At 46.7% G+C, this 18,564-nt stretch overlaps 1 protein-coding gene across 1 annotated transcript in view; it reads right to left on the bottom strand.

The window, feature by feature from the left end:
• Positions 1 to 14,663: 14,663 nt before the first annotated feature.
• APOO (apolipoprotein O) overlaps positions 14,664 to 18,564 on the bottom strand; it is a 35,434-nt gene continuing 31,533 nt past the window's right edge. The window contains exon 9 of the mRNA XM_064151997.1: positions 14,664 to 14,996. The gene's annotated coding sequence lies outside the window, so the exon portion shown is untranslated. The remainder of the gene's footprint in view (positions 14,997 to 18,564) is intronic.

The following is an 18,564-nucleotide window of genomic DNA, read 5'->3' as shown; positions in this document are numbered from 1 at the left end:
TAACTCAGGTTTCAGAGAAGTAGCTGCCATGTAAACGAAGCCTTAGCCGGCTCTGAAACAAAACACCACCACTAATGTGCCTGCCATCAACGTTTAACCTCGCTGCAAACTCAAAGCAGGCCATCCACACACAACTCCCTCTCAGGGACCTTCTTGGTTAGCCTGCAGCAAAAGAGGCTGAGAGGAGACCTTAAATGCTTTCTACAACTAGCTGAAGGGAGGCTGTAGCCAGGTGGGGTTGGGCTCTGCTGCCAGGCAAGCAGCAACAGAACAAGGAGACACAGTCTGAAGCTGTGCCAGGGGAGGTCTAGGCTGGATGTTAGGAGGAAGTTGTTGTCAGAGAGAGTGATTGGCATTGGAATGGGCTGCCCAGGGAGGTGGTGGAGTCGCCGTGCCTGGAGGCATTCAAGAAAACACTGGATGAGGCACTTAGTGCCATGGTCTGGTTGATTGGATAGGGCTGGGTGCTAGGTTGGACTGGAAGAGCTTGGGGGTCTCTTCCAACCTGGTTGATTCTGTGTTTCTATGATTCTATGAAGAGAGGCTGCAGTGAGGTGGGTGTCAATTTCTTCTCCTGAGAAACAGCAAAGAGGACATAACCTCAAGTTGTGCCAGGGGAGGTTTAGATTGGAACAGGCTGCCCAGGAGAGTGGCTCAGACACCATACCTGAAAGCACTAGAGAGACATGTAGATGTGGTGCTTAGAGGCATTGTACAATGAACTTGGCACAATTGGACTCCATGATCTTAGAGGTCTTTTCCAACCTAAGCAATCCCAGGATTCTGTGATTTGATCTCCCCAGGAGACCTGACTAACTTTTTTTGCTGTTGGGCAGATTTGTGCTAAGTGCAATCCTGAAGGAGGACTTTAGAGGCCATTTATTCCTCAGGTTAGTCCCCATGGGGAGCTCATGGAAGGGAGGGTGTAAGGCTGAAGCTGGTGGATAGGAGTGCAGCCTGACATCAATGCAACACTGCCAGGGGCACCTCTGTCTCTCAGGTTCACAGAATGCTTTAGGTTGGAAAGGATCTGGAGAAGAGAAGGCTCCAAGACCTTATTGTAGCCTTCCAGTATCTGAATGGGGCTACAAGAAAGCTTGGGAGGGACTTTCTAGGATGTCAGATAGTGACTGGACTAGGGGAAATGGAGCAAAACTAGAAGTGGGTAGATTCAGATTGGATGTTAGTTCTTCAGCATGAGGGTGGTGAGACACTGGAACAGGTTGCCCAGGGAGGTGGTGGAAGCCTCATCCCTGGAGGTGTTTAAGGCCAGGCTGGATGAGGCCCTGAGCAGCCTGATCTAGTGTGAGGTGTCCCTGGCCATGGCAGGGGGGTTGGAACTAGATGATCCTTGAGGTCCTTTCCAGCCCTGAAAAATCTCTGATTCTATGATTATCTTATTCTAACCCTTTGCCAGGGGACACCTTCCACTAGACCAGGTCACTCACAGCCTCATCTGACCTGGCCTTCAACACCTCCAGGTCTCAGAACTCACCCTACTGTGTCAAACCTTTTTTCTCCAGCCAAACCCACTCACTGTGGCTGATAACAGAACAAAACACAGGCACACACCTCTACCAAAAATGAGGAGGGTGGAGGAAATTCCATCTTGAAACCAGTTTTGGTTTCGTTTCACAGATTTCCTGGAGGCCAAAGCAAGAGATGAAAAGCCTCAGGGGATAATCAGTTCATGGGGATGAGAAGCAAACACCAGTGGCAGAAACTCCTGTGAGTTCAATAGTTGTGTTTATTTGCACTGGGGCCTTTGAGTATTTCTATTGTTCAGGTAGCAGGTGTGAGCTGGTGACATTTACTCACAGGGAAAAGGCCATCTCCATTTCCTTGAGATCCCTTCCCCAGAACACATCTCACACAGTCACAGAATTGTCAGGGCTGGAAGGGACCTCAAAGATCATCCAGTTCCAACCCCCCCTGCCATTGGCAGGGACACCTCACACTAGATCAGGCTGCCCATAGCCACAATCAGCTTTGCCTTAAAAACATCCAAAGATGGATTTTCCTAGGGAAAAAAAAATCAAATGTCTGTCCTCACTGCAAGCTTGCTCTAAAGCATGATGAGCTCTTCCAATCACCTCACAGGAGTTCACTGTGTGGAGAAAAGGCATGGACTCCTGAAATTCCTGCTATAAACCTTCCCCCAGCTGGGAAAAAAGCATGATTCTATGGAACAAGTTCTTTACTATGAGGGTGGTGGAACACTGGAACAAGTTGCCCAGGGAGGTGGTTGAGGCCTCATCCCTGGAGATATTCAAGGTGAGGCTTGACAGGGCCCAACCTGATCTAGTTGAGGATGTCCCTGCTGACTGCAAGGTGGGGGTTGGACTGGATCACCCTCGCAGCCCTCCACTGGACTCTCTCCAGCAGATCCCTGTCCCTCTTAAACTGGGGAGCCCAAAACTAAACACAGTATTCAAGATGAGGTCTCAGCAGGGCAGAGTAGAGGGGGAGGAGAACCTCCCTTGATCTGCTGGACACACTCTTTTTAATGCACCCCAGGATCCCATTGGCCTTCTTGGCCACCAGGGCACATTGCTGTGCCATGGATGTTATCCACCTGCACTCCCAGGTCCCTCTCCACAGGGCTGCTCTCCAGCAGATCACCTCCCAGCCTGTACTGGTGCAGTTTGTTATTCCTCCCCAGGTGCAGGACTCTGCACTTATCCTTGCTGAAGAGCAACAGACTGAATGGGCAGATAGAGGCAGCACCAAGCACTAGCACCAAAGAAGTAACACTGTTTGAATTGAATTTGAAACACAACCAGAAAGAGCTGAGAGCTGAAGGAGCAGTGGCAGTCAGTGCATGCTGCTCCTTAGCCAGGCAATGACTTTATGTAACTACCTATCTCTGGATACGAGGCTGATAAAACAAAGTCCATGGCATTACAAAGTGCAGCGGGTCCAAACGACAGGGAAGCCAGGACAAGGTTAAAGAATACCAGAGGAAAAAAATCAGTGGTTTCACAAACAAATACCCAGGATTTCTTAGGCATCAGAAGCCAGGACAAGGTTAAAGAGTACCAGAGGAAAAAAATCAGTGGTTTCACAAACAAATATCCAGGATTTCTTAGGCATCAGTTGCACAGGGCAGTAAGAGAACAGCTCTTCATTTTCATGATGAGTTTGCTACCACCGGTATTTGACTGAAATTGACTATAGAAGACCTGTGAAGAATCAGAATCTCCAGTGCTCCATGCCTTGCCTTTTAGGCTTGGCTAACTGATTTTTGTCTGCTGTTAAAAAGCCCAAGTACTTTTCACCCCTGCAGATCAACATACTGAGGCATCTTTTTAGGCTGCCAGGTAGCGACAGGACTGGGGGCAATGGAATAAAGCTGGAAATGGATAGGACTGGTAGGAAGAAGTTCTTCAGCATGAGGATGGTGAGACCCTGGAGCAGGTTGCTCAGGGAGGTGGTGGAAGCCTCATCCCTGGAGGTGTTTAAGGCCAGGATGGCTGAGGCCTTAGACAGCATGTCTAGTGTGATGTGTCTGTGCCCATGGTGGGGGAGGCTGGAACTAGATGATCCTTGTGGTCCCTTCCAACCCTGACTGATTCTGTGATTCTCTGATCCATGCTTCACTCCCAGGCAAAACTGCATTTGCCTCTCTGTAGCCATAGGCTTGTGCCCCTCCAGCACACAGCTGGGGCTCCCCTCAAGTGTCTTTACATCAGGTCTCTCAACTGGAACAAGTTGCCCAGGGAGGTAGATGAGGCCCCATCCCTGGAGATCTCCAAGGTGAGGCTCAACAAGGCTTTGAGCAAGCAGACCTAGTGGAGGATGTCCCTGCTGACTGCAGGGGGGTTGGACCAGATGACCTTGGGAGATCCCAGGCCATTCTATGATTCCATCATCTACTTTTGTTTTCAGTCAGATAATTGGTGACTCAGGCTTGTTAATACAGAAAGGGAAGCAGGACGCTGGAATTGCACAAGCATGCTCCAAGAGGCCCAGGTAGCTGCTGCTCTGTTATAAGCACCATTTTGCTTGGCTCAGTATTAGTTATGTAAATTATTATTGTTATTACATGAAAATAATAATCTATGAAATAGATCAGGTCAATACATCAATGGTTAATTGATTCCACCCCAGGAGAAGCACACAGCTCTTCTCTGTGCCTGGCTACAAGTAAGCTCTCTAGGAATTCCTTTAAAGCCCGAGAATAATTTCCTTTTCCTCAGGTAAAAATGCTTAAATATCAAAATGTTTAAAGATTCTATCACCTAGAGCAATCAAAATAAAGCTCACTAGGAAATAATCACTTAAGCATAACCTTTCAATCTAATTAATCACCTGATCTCATCTGGCTGGCATATTTTTTTAATGGACATAGAATCATAGAATCAACCAGGTTGGAAGAGAGCTCCAAGCTCATCCAGGCCAACCTAGCACCCAGCCCTAGCCAACCAACCAGACCATGGCACTAAGTGCCCCATCCAGGCTTGGCTTCAACACCTCCAGGCATGGTGACTCCACCATCTCCCTGGGCAGCCCATTCCAGTGCCAATCACTCTCTCTGCCAACAACTTCCTCCTAACATCCAGCCTAGACCTGCCCTGGCACAGCTTGAGACTGTGTCCCCTTGTTCTGTTGCTGGTTGCCTGCAAGAAAAGACTAACCCCCACCTGGATACACCCTTCCTTCAGGTAGCTGTAGACAGCAATGAGGTCACCCCTGAGCCTCCTCTTCTCCAGGCTAAACGACCCCAGCTCCCTCAGCCTCTCCTCACAGGGCTTGTGTTCCAGGCCTATGGAATCACAGACCCAACCAGGTTGGAAGAGACCTCCAAGATCATCCAGGTGATCCTGCTTTGGGAGGGGGCTGGACTGGATGATCTCTGGAGGTCCCTTCCAACCTCTACCGTTCTGTGATTCAGCATCAGTTTACCTTTAACACTTTTGCTGACCACTTACCACTGCAAAAAACCCTTGATCCTTTTCAAGGGACTTATCACTACAGCCTCCCTTCAGGTAGTTATAGACAGCAATGAGATCACCCCTGAGCCTCTTCTCCAGGCTAATGTCTCTCTTTGTCCTGCCAGACAGGACAGTTGTCCCCCATAACTGCATTCAGAGCAGAAAACTGAGCATTAGAAAAACAAATGCAATGCAAACCTCTTTGTAAATAAATACTTATACCCTTCAAAGATATCCCTTTCATGCAGCCCTCCCTTTGAGATGGTTCTGGCTGCAGGGTGCCAAAAGCACCACAAAGCTGCCACTGCCAGGTTTCTAAAGACAGCCACCCAGATCTGCAGCCTCTCCCAGAAAGGAGGAGAGGCTGCTGCTGTGCTAGCACGCAGACAATGTGCACACACCCACCTCAGCAGCACCTTATGCGTCACAGCCCCATGCACCGGGGGACACCAGGGGTCAGAGCACATGCCAGTGCAGAGCTACAGCTAAGATCAGAGGCAGTCATGGGGGCAGCACAGTCACCACCAGTAAAAATTAACCTGGTTCACAATTAGGATGTTTAAAAGAAACTGTATTTTTTCCAAATAGTGAGCTGCTTGTTCTCCAGCTCTCAAAATGGTCATGGATCAGGTTTTAAGGAAACATTCTCAAAGTCAGTGTTAAAAGCTGCTAGTGGGAAAGCACACGTGAGAAAGAGCTTGAGGAATCCATCAAGGAGAAACCTTGAAAGCCAGGTGTCATAATTCCTCAAGAACATTACCAAAGCAAGAAAAGAATGTTGGGGTGCCCTCAGCAGGACCTCCGGGTCACAGAGGTACTCCAGGCAGAGCCAGGAAAGTCTGACAGAGAGAAGGGTCACAAATAAAGTGAGAGGGGGAAAGTGGGAAGAAACAACTTGTTGCAGAGAATAAAGTCAGTGGTCAAGCACAGAAACGTTACAGCATCTTCTGCCTAGGGACCCAGCACTGAGTTCCTGCAGACGTGGGCAGAAAGGCTCCCTCCTTTCCAGCTGGGAGGGCAGCTGAGCTGAGTGGTTCACTTGATGCTCCTCAGCCTTCTGGAAGGCAGAGCAGTTTCTAATCCACAGAGGAGGAGGGGAGAACTTGTATGCAAATAAAACTGCTCCTCTCATGCCTTTCACTCTGCAAGGAAAATGCAAATATATGGGAAGTCCCAGGGGATCACTAATTAAAATTACCATGTCACACCTCCTTAACAGCTACGATTTAATTTATGGCAGTTTACTTGTGGTTGATGGCCATGAGCTTATTCATGGTGGTTAAAGCTGTAGCCTTTCAGGGCAAAAATCAGGCTCTGAGTTTATCCATGGTGGTTAAAGCTGTAGCCTTCCAGGACAAAAATCAGGCTCTGAGTTTATCCATGGTGGTTAAACTTGTACCCTTCCAGGACAAAAATCAGGCTCTGAGTTTAGTTGTGCTGGGTAAACATTTGGCCTTCCAGGACAAAAATCAGGCTCTGAGTTTATCCATGGTGGTTAAAGCCGTAGCCTCCCAGGGCAAAAATCAGGCTCTGAGTTTATCCATGGTGGCTAAACTTATACCCTTTCAGGGCAAAAGTCAGGCTCTGAGTTTATCCATGGTGGCTAAACTTGTACCCTTTCAGGGCAAAAAACAGGCTCTGAGTTTATCCATGGTGGTTAAACTTGTACCCTTTCAGGGCAAAAATCAGGCTCTGAGTTTATCCATGGTGGTTAAACTTGTACCCTTCCAGGACAAAAATCAGGCTCTGAGTTTAGTTGTGCTGGGTAAACCTTTGGCCTTCCAGGACAAAAATCAGGCTCTGAGTTCATCCATGGTGGTTTAAGCTGTAGCCTTCCAGGACAAAAATCAGGCTCTGAGTTTATCCATGCTGGTTAAACTTGTACCCTTCCAGGACAAAAATCAGGCTCTGAGTTTATCCATGGTGGTTAAAGCTGTAGCCTTCCAGGGCAAAAATCAGGCTCTGAGTTTATCCATGGTGGTTAAAGCTGTACCCTACCAGGGCAAAAATCAGGCTCTGAGTTTATCCATGGTGGTTAAACTTGTACCCTTTCAGGGCAAAAATCAGGCTCTGAGTTTATCCATGGTGGTTAAACTTGTACCCTTCCAGGACAAAAATCAGGCTCTGAGTTTAGTTGTGCTGGGTAAACCTTTGGCCTTCCAGGACAAAAATCAGGCTCTGAGTTCATCCATGGTGGCTAAACTTGTACCCTTTCAGGGCAAAAATCAGGCTCTGAGTTTATCCATGCTGGTTAAACTTGTACCCTTTCAGGACAAAAATCAGGCTCTGAGTTTATCCATGGCGGTTAAAGCTGTAGCCTTCCAGGGCAAAAATCAGGCTCTGAGTTTATCCATGGTGGTTAAAGCTGTAGCCTTCCAGGGCAAAAATCAGGCTCTGAGTTTATCCATGGTGGTTAAAGCTGTAGCCTTCCAGGGCAAAAATCAGGCTCTGAGTTTATCCATGGTGGTTAAAGCTGTAGCCTTCCAGGGCAAAAATCAGGCTCTGAGTTTATCCATGGTGGTTAAAGCTGTAGCCTTCCAGGGCAAAAATCAGGCTCTGAGTTTATCCATGGTGGTTAAAGCTGTAGCCTTCCAGGGCAAAAATCAGGCTCTGAGTTTATCCATGGTGGTTAAAGCTGTACCCTTCCAGGGCAAAAATCAGGCTCTGAGTTTATCCATGGTATCATAGTGGTTAAAGCTGTAGCCTTTCAGGGCAAAAATCAGGCTCTGAGTTTATCCATGGTGGTTAAACTTGTACCCTTCCAGGACAAAAATCAGACTCTGAGTTTAGTTGTGCTGGGTAAACCTTTGGCCTTCCAGGACAAAAATCAGGCTCTGAGCACAACATGTTCTCAGCTCAGAGACTTGTGGCCTGAGGCACAAGTTCTGCACATAATGTTACACCACCTTAGCTTACCCACCAGGAATCTAACATCACTTGGGGTTTTTTCTCTCCCATAGCTTTGCTACTTTTGGGCGTGAGTCACCAACTAGCCCAGAGCTGAGAGCATTTTTACGCCACTGCTCCTCTAACATTCCTCAAACAAGAGAATCTCCTTATCAGGCTAACTTCATGTACAAACAGAAGAGTATAACAACAGCCATGCTGAAAGCAGGAAATATCCAACTTCTTAAAGAGCTTAGGAAGGGTCATGGCAGTAAAAGAGGTGGGGACAGATTTACAGTGAGTTACCTCTTGTTTCTACAGACTAAGGCTTCTTCCTCTTTAGTGTTTTCTTGGTCAACACGTGGTTGCTGATTCTAGCATCTGTCTGTTTTGCTCTCTTGTTCTGATCTTACTCCACCAAGGCAAAAGTACAGCCAAAGGTTGTTTGGCTCCAGGGACGTGCCCTTGTACAGTTGGATGCTGTGCAAAAGCTGCTCAGTGGCAGAGGACTCCAATATTATGCACGAATTGGCTGGCTTGCCCTTTTGGCAGAGAGCTGGGGAGAGCAAAGCAAAGCAGATGCACATTTCCTCCTTCCATCAGGCACTAACAGCTCATCTTTCTGACTGCCACTGAGCTCAACCTGGAGGCGAGCACAGGAGGGTAAACGCAGAACACCGCACCTCACTCATCTCCCAGCAGACTACAGACAGGAAAAGAAGTCCTTCGCTGTTGGAAGCAAACGACTTGTCTCCAGCAGCTTAGGTTGCCCTGAGCCCCGAGCCTGCCCGGGCTTGCCGGTGAGGCTGCCGCACGCCGGGGGCCGAGGCTGACTCAGCCGCAGCTCCTGATGCCATTCCTGCTCTCTGGCAGGACACGGAAAATGTGTCAAGCCCGGCACACGACTGCAAACGCGCTCCTTGGGCTGTCTTAGGGGCTCTTACCCGCCTGCTTTAGGCCGGGCAGTTGGTAAACAACGCTTTTAGGAGCGAAGATCAGCTCCTCGGTGAGGCAGAGATGACCTCAGCCTGCTGCGCTGAATAAGAGAACTCCTCAGCCTCCCTCCGACGCCGCAGCATCGGCGCAGGGCTTTGAACGGAGGTTACCTTTCTGACTCACAGCGTGAATGAGCACTTAGTGAGCACATACAAGAGCGCTGTACGAAGCAGGAAATGGCTCTTTCAGGTCTCCCTAGCAAAGGAAGTGAGTCTGAAGCTTGCTAAATTTACAGAGAGGGCCTTGGTGAACTCAATCTAGGGCAGGGGATGGGGGGAAGGGACGAATCTCTGTTCTTTCCCTAGGCACTGATGCACCCAAACTGCGTGGGTTTGTACCCTAATTTTAACAGAAGAAAGGCAAGGGGCTCAAACTGTGGCGAAGAGAGCTGCCTCCACAGCTGCCTGCCCATGACCTTGTATGCTGGAGTGTGCATACAGCCACAAAGACTTCTGGCTTCACGCTTCAGCATCACCCTCACGGCCAGGTGCTGGATGTGGCTCCTTTTCAGCTCGAAGAAATAGATTAACTTCTTCAAAGGCTCGGGTGCTGCACTCTGGAGTTGAGCAAAGGTACTTCAGGTTAAGACTGGACAGATTTCTATGCAGTGGAAGACAGAATACCCTACTGTGAAAGATCCTGGTACAGGAGGTGGCATGGTCCTGTGGCCTTCACACTGTAATGGCCAAAGAAGGGAAGTAAGGGAAGAAGATTCTCCTCTGTTACTTTAAAATGCATCTTGAGCAAGCCTCTAAAGCAAGACGAGGTTCTCAAACACATCCCTCCACTGCTTGTCTGCAGGGTGCTCTCAGAGCTGCAGCCACCCTCCTTGTGTAGTAGGACTGATGAACACAAGTGGTAAAGGACAGCAGCCACAGCCTCCATGACACACCAGCTGCACTCTCTTCCCAAAGGCATGTAGGAAGAGACAGATCTTGTTACCTTGTGGGGCTCTCCTACAAACTTCAGCTTAGTATTTCTGACCAAGATCTAGACACTCTATGTGTAAAGAGTATCCTGCTTCGGTCTCCATCAAACTAAAGCCTTGAGTCTTGTGCAGCTTTACTAAAGTTTACACTGCAATCAGAGAGGTTCCCACACCAGGCAGTGCCACATCCTCAATTGCTGTTTTTATGGTGGGCACAAAGACTCTTGAGATTGTTGAGTTTGAGCACAGCTGTTCTCAGGCCCACAGCAGCAAGTCACCTGGGATCTATCTTCCTCTCTCCAGAAGATCCCACAAAGCTTACCAGGATGATTTCTGAGTAGCTGGGGCTGGTATTGGACCATTGCCTCCAGCTTACTTGCCCCATGACTGACTGGCTTTGCAGGTTACTTGGCAGATTAACATATTTAAATGCACCCAAAAGAAACAAACAAAAGACCAGAAGGAGCCAAGAAAGCCCAAGAGTTTGCTCTGGTGCGGGACCTGCAACTCCACGTTCCATGCAGAAAGGTTTTATTAGAGGAAGCAGAGTGGTAAACCAGCTGTGAGACATCCTGAGCTCACCTTTGATTTCTCCAGCTTTCAACACCAACACAATGGCTACCAGCAACCCCAGCTTGAAAATGTGGCAGGAGAGTAGCATTCTGGTAGAATCCATAAACTTCAAGACAAGATGAAAGCCCAGATCAGACTCTGGTCTTTAACCAGAGATGGCCTGCAATGAACTTCACTGACGTGAAACAGGAGAAAACAACACAGATACATCATTATGCCAATCTTGCTTCCAGAGAGACCTCAAGACAGACATCATCACCAGGCAGTTCAAGAACCATACACAGTCAAAACCCACCAGTTAGCTATGGTCTAAACTTCAGAGCCCAGGTGGTTGTTACACAGTTAGAAACATCTTCTTTTTTTTCCTTCTTAAACAACTTCTGCTTTGTAGTTATGATTGTTATCAAAGGGTTTCCTCTGTAAACAGGAAGATTTTGTACCTGTCAAAAAGTCTCCCCAGTGGGACTGACCTAACCAGCTGCCAGGTCATCCAGGTGCAACAGCCAACCCCGCTTTGAGATGCTACCTCCAGGAAGGTCCAGCAGGAAGTTATGCAGGCTTCCTCAGCATGCCTGAGGAGCCAAAATGCTCTGTGTTGATACCAGTTTGTTATGATAAAACTGGCTTTTGGTATTTATGGGAAGGGATGGAAACAATCCTTACAAAACAACAAAAAAAACACATGCAGCAGGAGCTCCTTGTTCTGAAGCAAATAGGCTCACACACAGATTCTTCTGCCAGGGTTAAGCAACAGAGCAGGAGCAAGCCCCTTCAGCACACATGGGCACTCTTTTCTTCAGGTCTAAAATACCATTCCTTCTGTATCAGTGTGCTGCACTGCAGTTCTAGCGCTCTTCAGAGGTGTCAGATGCAATGAAACATGCCCCAAAGCACTTCAGCTGCCAACCTCTGCTAACAAGTTTGTGTCTGAGGCCTTCTGCAGTTAGAGCACTGATTTTTGCAATGAATACTTGTGTTTTCATTCAAGGTTGCAAGACTGTGCATATTTGCCTGGGCTAACAGGGTCATGCCAGGCTAGTGATATACTTTCCAGCAAAGGGAGAGGCTAGATTCTCCTCTTCTCCTCCTCACACAACTAACACACTGCCTGCAGGAGCTGTCATGCCAGCATTAAGGGCTGCATAAGCCAACATGATGATCTCCAGTTCTACAAATGGAAGAGATGAAAGGTTGGGTTCCTAGGAGAGAGGACTGCAACCTGGTCCAAACCTGTCTGCTAACAGCCACTATGGTCAAAGATGCTGAGATGAGAGCACAAAGATTCCCAGTTACCAAGACAAAAGGCTTTGAGTGGAAGAATGACCAAACCATTGATGTGAAACTTGGGTGGGGCAAAGACCATTTTCATCTTATGTTGTAATATCCACAGGCAAAGTCTGGTAAAAGTTAACACATTCATGTACAGATCATTTCCATGAATCAGTGTATCACAGAATGGCTCAGGTTGGAAGACACCTGAGAGATCATCTGCTCCAACCTCCCTGACATGGGCAGGGACACTCAGCTAGACTCAGCAGCTCAAGGACTCATCCAACCTGGCCTTGAACACTCCCAGGGAGGAGACATCCATAAACCCCCTGGGCAACTTATTCCAGAGTCTCACCACCTTTGCATTAAAGAACTTCTTTCTGAGATCCTACTCTCCCTCAGCTTCAAACCATTCTCCCTTGTCCTATTCCTAGACACCCTTATGGAAGGTCCCTCTGCAGCCTTCCTGGACGATCACATACTTTAAAGCAGCTCTGAGGTCCCCCCAGAGTCTTCTCTAGGCTGAACACCCCCAGCTCCCTCAGCCTGTTCACATAGCTGAAGTGTTCCAGCCCTTGGATCATCTTTGTGGCTCTCCTCTAGACTTGCTCCAACAGCTCTGTGTCCTTCTTATGATATGTACATTATATCTATATCTATGTAGACAGTGGTCAACTGTTCTCCTGCTCCTCATAGGAAACTCTGTGCTGAGCTGAATGTTTTAGGATCTCCTGCACTCTTAGTAGCATGAAACATCTTATTTGCAGTACTTGTAAAAGATAAGAGACATAAGGAAAAGATTTCAGTTAAGGCTATCTTGCTCACATTTTGGAACCATCTCCTTGTGGTGTGTGTGTGCAGGTGCTCAAAGGCAGCTATTTCCTGCTAGAAAAAAAAAGTGACCTGTGTTGATGTCTATCATTTGGGGAAGTTTTTAAGCAGCAGTGTAAATATGCTGTATGGCAATGTGACCAAGTAAAAAGCATTTGGGTTAAGTGATACTTAACCCAGGAGTTTTTAAGCATGCACACACACACATATGGAAACTAGCAAAGATTCATAAAATGGTTTAGGTTGGAAGGGATCTTAAAATCATCTAGTTCTAACCCTGCTGTTATGAGCAGGGACACCTTCCACTAGCCCAGGTTGCCTCATCCAACTTGGCCCTGAAAGTCTGCAGGGAGGGGGCATCCATGATCTCCCTGGGCAACCTGTTCCAGTGTCTCACCACCTTCACTGCAAAGAATCTTCCTAATCTCCACTCTAAATCTGCTCTCCTCAAGCCTGAATCCATTCTCTTTCACTACAAACCCTTGTAAAAAGTCCCTTTCTGGCTTTCTTGTAGGTATTGGAAGGCTGCCCCAAGGTCTCCCCAGAGCCTTCTTTTCTCCAGGCTGAACAGCCCCAACTCTTGCAGCCTGTCCCTTAGAGGAGATGCTCCATCCCTTTGACCATCTTCATGGTCAGAATCATTGTGGTGGGAACAGACTTTGAAGGTCATCCAATCCAACTATTAATCCAGCACTGCCAGGTCACTCTTAACCTCATCCCTCGGCACCACATCTACATGGTTTTTAAACCCCTATGGGGACCAAGAATCCACCACTGCTTGTTTTAGGGCTTGACAACCCTTAGGGTAAGGAATTTTTCCTCATGTCCAGCCTAACCTAACCAAGTGTCTCCTGTACATTTTCTGACATTCAAACAGTAAAAACGAGAAAAGCACAAATATCTCAGTTCCCAAGTAATCCTGGTCTTAAATGCCAGTGTAACGTGGCATATGCTCCAAAGAAACCCAGGCATCTAAAGCTGTATTCCTAACTCAGTGGCAAGCATTCTCTCTAGGGCATGAAAATGCAGAAGGGAAGGACTCTCCTCTTTAAGGGAAGAAACAAATCTCTGCTTGTATTTCAAGAGGGTGGAACAGAGCCGTTACAGCTACGACCTGGTCATTCCCAAGTTCCCCTTCCACTGCTGACAACAACACTGCTTTGATCCTCCCAAGCCTGTTTGAACTGGGTTGACCAATTTAAAGGCAGTAAAACAAAAGCACACCCCCGCCCCCTCAAACCCCATGCAAGAACTCTGTCTGCTCCCTTTGCTAAATCAACATCCACCTCTGCCAGCCTAAAACAATCACAAACCCACGCACGGAACACGTTGGGAGGTACTGATTTTCTGCCCGAGGCAACCGCATGCCTTACGCCTATATTAAAAAGATTTGGCCCATTTTATGATGCCCACACAGGGTGGTGTTGGCATTGCCAAGGTCTGGTTGGTTTCCTCTACGTTTGTGCTCAGCTGGAATACCTAACCAAGTAACAACAGAGATGTCTAAAAGCATTTTGAATCCGTCTTGCTTTGTATTTTCTTCTCTCTTCTTCATGGTTATGAGCACACATTTAATTTCCATCCTTCCCCCATCCTTCATATTCACTGATTAATTCAGAAACGTTTACAACTCACTAACACAGCTGTAAATGCCCTGAGCTACTTTGGATTGCAGTAACTTGGGAAGCATCACGCCCTAAGAAAGAGAGAGACTCATGGAAATGGTAACAAATGATGAAAGGGATTTATTGTGCAAAGATTTCAAAATGCTGGAAACCCTTTTGTATTTCACCTCGTTGATTTCCTCCCCTCCCCTGGCTGGGAATAAGGAAACAGCCCAAGTTATTCTATAGCTGGTTCCCACCACCCTAACGTTCTGGTTCCCACTGAGCTGTGCACTCAAGCAAAAAACAAGAACAAACATCACCGGCTCCATTCCCATCCGTCTACTAGACAGGAACTCACAGATGCTTCATTATATACCTCCTGCTGGCACTGATGAGGCAGAAGATTTGTATAGGAAGGAGGGGGAGACTCAGACAAAACACAAGAAGAGTCATTGTAATTGTTCTCGGGCGTAATTCTATTAGCTAAGGTTAGCCAAAAACATCATGTTACTAGTTAAGCTTCTCCTCACTGTTAAAAAAAACACAGGCATTGCCAACAGCATCCCCAGAACCCTTAGCAGGTTGTGCAAATGTCACATGCAAGGAGACAGGAGGAGAGAAAAACAAACACAGGCTCCGTTTTGTGTATCTGGAGTTTTATTTTGTATATAAATAATAAGAAGAGGCTGAGGGATTCAGAGGTTTGCTACTTGCAATGCTGATCCTACAATGAGACAAGCAGCAGCAGACTTTTAAACAGAGTCCCACTGCAGAACTGAGGACAAGATCTCAAGACTGACCCAAAATATGTACTGTCCTTTCACAGACACCATAGCAAAAGGCCAAGCAGCACACCATCAGTCTTTCCTGAGGCAAAAGGCAGATCAGTTACATTCAAAACCAAAATGGATTCAGCTGGATTTCCTCTTTTTCTTGGGAAAATGTTGCTCATATCTAGATTTTTTAATTCACCTACAACCAAAATAGGGGGGGAAAGAGGATAAAGAGGAGAAGGAAGGAGAGAGAAAACAGAAATAAATATCAGAGGCCTCTTCTTTCCATTGACAAAGTGCAATTCAAACTTGTTCCTTTTGATGCTGGGCAAGTTGATCCAAACCTGTTTGGAAGACATTCTTGATACCAGAGATATTTAATTCATCATCTTACTGACAGTAGAGCACTGATGATTATGTCTGCTCTATAAAACTCAGTTCCTATAGTTCAACTGAATGTAAACATAACAAAAACAAGGTGATCCTTTGGCAGAGGGGTTGGACTTGATCCCTGGAAGTCCCTTCCAACCCCTAATATTCTGTGATGCTTTGAAAAAACACTTCACAGAAACACAGCACCAAGTGAAACCCTGCCTAACAAACCAACAAGGGCAAGTGTAGAGCCTTGCACCTGAAAAGAACAACTCCGTGGACCAGTATAGGTTGGGGATTGACTTGCTGGACAGCAGTGAAGGGGGAAAGGATCTGGGGGTCCTGGTGGATGAAAGTTGACCATGAGCCAGCAATGTGCTCTTGTGGCCAAGAAAGCATCCTGGGGTGTATTAGAAGGGCTGTGGTTAGCAGGTTCAAAGAGATCCTCCTCCCCCTCTACTCTGCCCTGGGGAGGCCACATCTGGAATACTGTGGCCAGCTCTAAGCCCCTCAGTTCAAGAAGCATCTCAGGAACTGCTTGGAAGAGTCCAGTACAGAGCCACAAAGATGGTTAAGAGAATGGAACATCTTCCTTACAAGGAGAGACTGAGGGAGCTGGGGCTCTCTTATCTAGCTTCAAGAAGAGGAGTCTGAGGGGTGACCTCATTCATATTGATAAAGTTGTAAAGGGAGAGTGCCAAGAGGATGAAGTCAGACTCTGCTTGGTGATGCCCAAGGACAGGACAAGGGGCAAGGGGTGCAAGCTGAGGCATAGGAAGTTCCATGGAAAAGTTTTTTCCCTGTGAGGGTGACAGAATGCTGGAACAGGCTGACCAGGGGGGTTGTGAAGTCTCCTTTCTGAAGATACTGAAGACCTGCCTGGATGTGTTCCTGTGTGACCTGCTCTAGGTGCTCCTGCTCTGGCTGGGAGGTTAGATTGAATGAACTTTTGACATCCCTTCCAATCCCTAACATTCTGTGAAATCAATTTTCTTCACAAGTATTCTTCTTAATTCCCATCAAATGCCTTCTTATTTCACAATCTCACATACTCTGGTGTCAAGCTAGGGTAATTTTACTCAAAGGAGAGGAATTACATAAGCTTAGAACCTGAACAGAGTGAAAATGAAACGTGCTGCAGCTGTCCTCATGGAAAAACACAAAGCCATGTCACTTCCATGCAACTGCTCAGCTCGACAGCTGGATAAAATTAAAGCTTGCTTCTCCCACAGTGGGATGTGGTTCGAGCTGTAGTTTGCACATAAACATTGATGACAAACATACTGTAATAAAGGAGGTGCAACGATGCTGGGTTTTGGAATGAAGAAGGATATTCAAGTCTGCAGCTCAAAAAGATTTTGTCCTTGGCTGACCACTCAACAGCTCAAGAGACTTATGCTGTGGCAAATATTGCTGAGAAAAATGAGACTGTATTTATTTTAGTAACCAGATCGTCAGCAGTTGAAAATACAGTGAAGTCTTCAGCACTGATCTCATTCACAATAAACAAATACCTCTTCTCCAACCTTTGGAATCACCCAGATCCAACAGCACATCTGGCATTAATTGGATTTGATTTCAGGCAGAAGTAATAAATTGCCACCCCCACAGAACAGCTGGAAATGGAGACTGGATTGAATTTCCACCACCTGGTTACTCTAGGTCAAAAACTTTAGCAACTAGTTTCATTTAGTTATCTCCTCTAGAAACATCCTGTGAGAAAGCAAGCAGATTTCAACACCAACAGCATCCAGGCACGTTAAACACCTAAGCAATTATCTTCACTCACTAAAAAGACAGACAGTAGACTATAAAATCATTCAGGTTGGAAAATATCCTTGAGATCAGCAGGTCCAACCATTAACCCCACTCTAGGAAGGTCGCCACTAAAACATATTGCTAAGCACCACATCTGAATGACCTTTAAACACATCCAGGGACGGTAACTCCACTACGTCCCTGAGCAGCCTGCTCCAATGCTTGACCACTCTCGCAGGGAAAAAATGTTTCCTAATAACCTAAGCCCATCCTGGTGCAGCTTTAGGCCATTCTCTCTTGTTCTATCACTAATTACCTGTGAGAAGAGCCAAGCACCTACCTTTCTCTGTTGTCCTTTCAAATAGTTGTAGAGGGTGATAAGGTCTCCTCTCAGCTTCCTCTTCCTCACACTAAGCATTCCCAGTTCCCTCAGCTGCTCTTCATCATTCTCATTCTCTAGGCACTTCACCAGCTTAGTCACTCTTCTCACCACTATCTCCTTGTATTGAGGTGCCCAAAACTGAACACAGCACTCAAGGTGTGGCCTCACCAGTGCCGAGCACAGGGGGACAATCCCTGCCCTACTCCTGCGGCTCACACCATTGCTGGTCCAAGCCAGAGTGCAAATCAGACAGCAGCTGTTAGTTAGCTTTTCCTCAAAGCTTACTTACATAGCACGACTGTATTGGTAACTAAAATCTTATGCACAAAGGGTCTGGATAGCTTTAGGATGTCTTCCTCACAGCTTTTGTTCCCCTCCTTCCACCCACCCCTGCCTAAAATTAAAACATACCTTAAGCAAAGAGCACCAGCATTTTAAAATGTGAGTAATGACCTATCAGAAACGATGCTCACACAGCATGAGATGCTAACAGAAAACATAAGCTACTGACAGGTTTCTGTTTGGAATGAACCTTAAGATTTAGACAGTGCCCCAAATACACAAAAAGTTCATTTTTCCTGGCTTTTTACCCTCTAGTAGCTCTGTCCTAGTTCACACTAAACACATTATTTTAGTGAATTTTAGAGGGGTTTTTTTTCCTCTTGGCTATCATTACTCAAAGCAAATTTGTTCTTTGTTTGTTTTAATTGTATTTAAGTGGCTGTTTCATACAATGCTGGGAAAATATGTATTCTTTAAGACTTTACATTCATCTGTCTCAAGGAAAAACGGATGTATCCAAGTAAAGCAGCCAGCCAAAGTGCCTTGTTGCCTTGGTGAGAATTAGCTATAGCAATTACAATAGAATAGAATCATTAAGGCTGGAAAAGACCTTTAAGATCACAGAGTCCAACTGTAACCCAACTGCCATGACCACTAAATTATATCCTGAATCACCACATCTACAGCTTCTTGAACACCTTCAGGGATGGTGACTCCAGCACCTCCATAAGCAGCCTGTTACAACTTACAACCCTTCACCACTCTCTCACTAAAGAAGTTTTTCCTAATGTCTAACCTAAACCTCTCCTGGCACAACACAAACCCATTGCCTCTAATCCTGTTGCAGGCTACTTGGGCAAAGAGACCAACAGCAGCCTCACTCCAACCTCCTTTCAGGTAGCCGCAGAGAGCAGTAAAATCTCCCCTCAGCCTTCTCTTCTCCAGACTGAACATCCTCAGCTGCTCCTCTTAT

The sequence above is a fragment of the Pogoniulus pusillus genome, chromosome 12, assembly GCF_015220805.1.
Source record: "Pogoniulus pusillus isolate bPogPus1 chromosome 12, bPogPus1.pri, whole genome shotgun sequence".
NCBI lineage: Eukaryota > Metazoa > Chordata > Aves > Piciformes > Lybiidae > Pogoniulus > Pogoniulus pusillus.
Note: the sequence above shows the minus strand (reverse complement) of the source record. Positions and strands in the feature narration are given on the sequence as shown.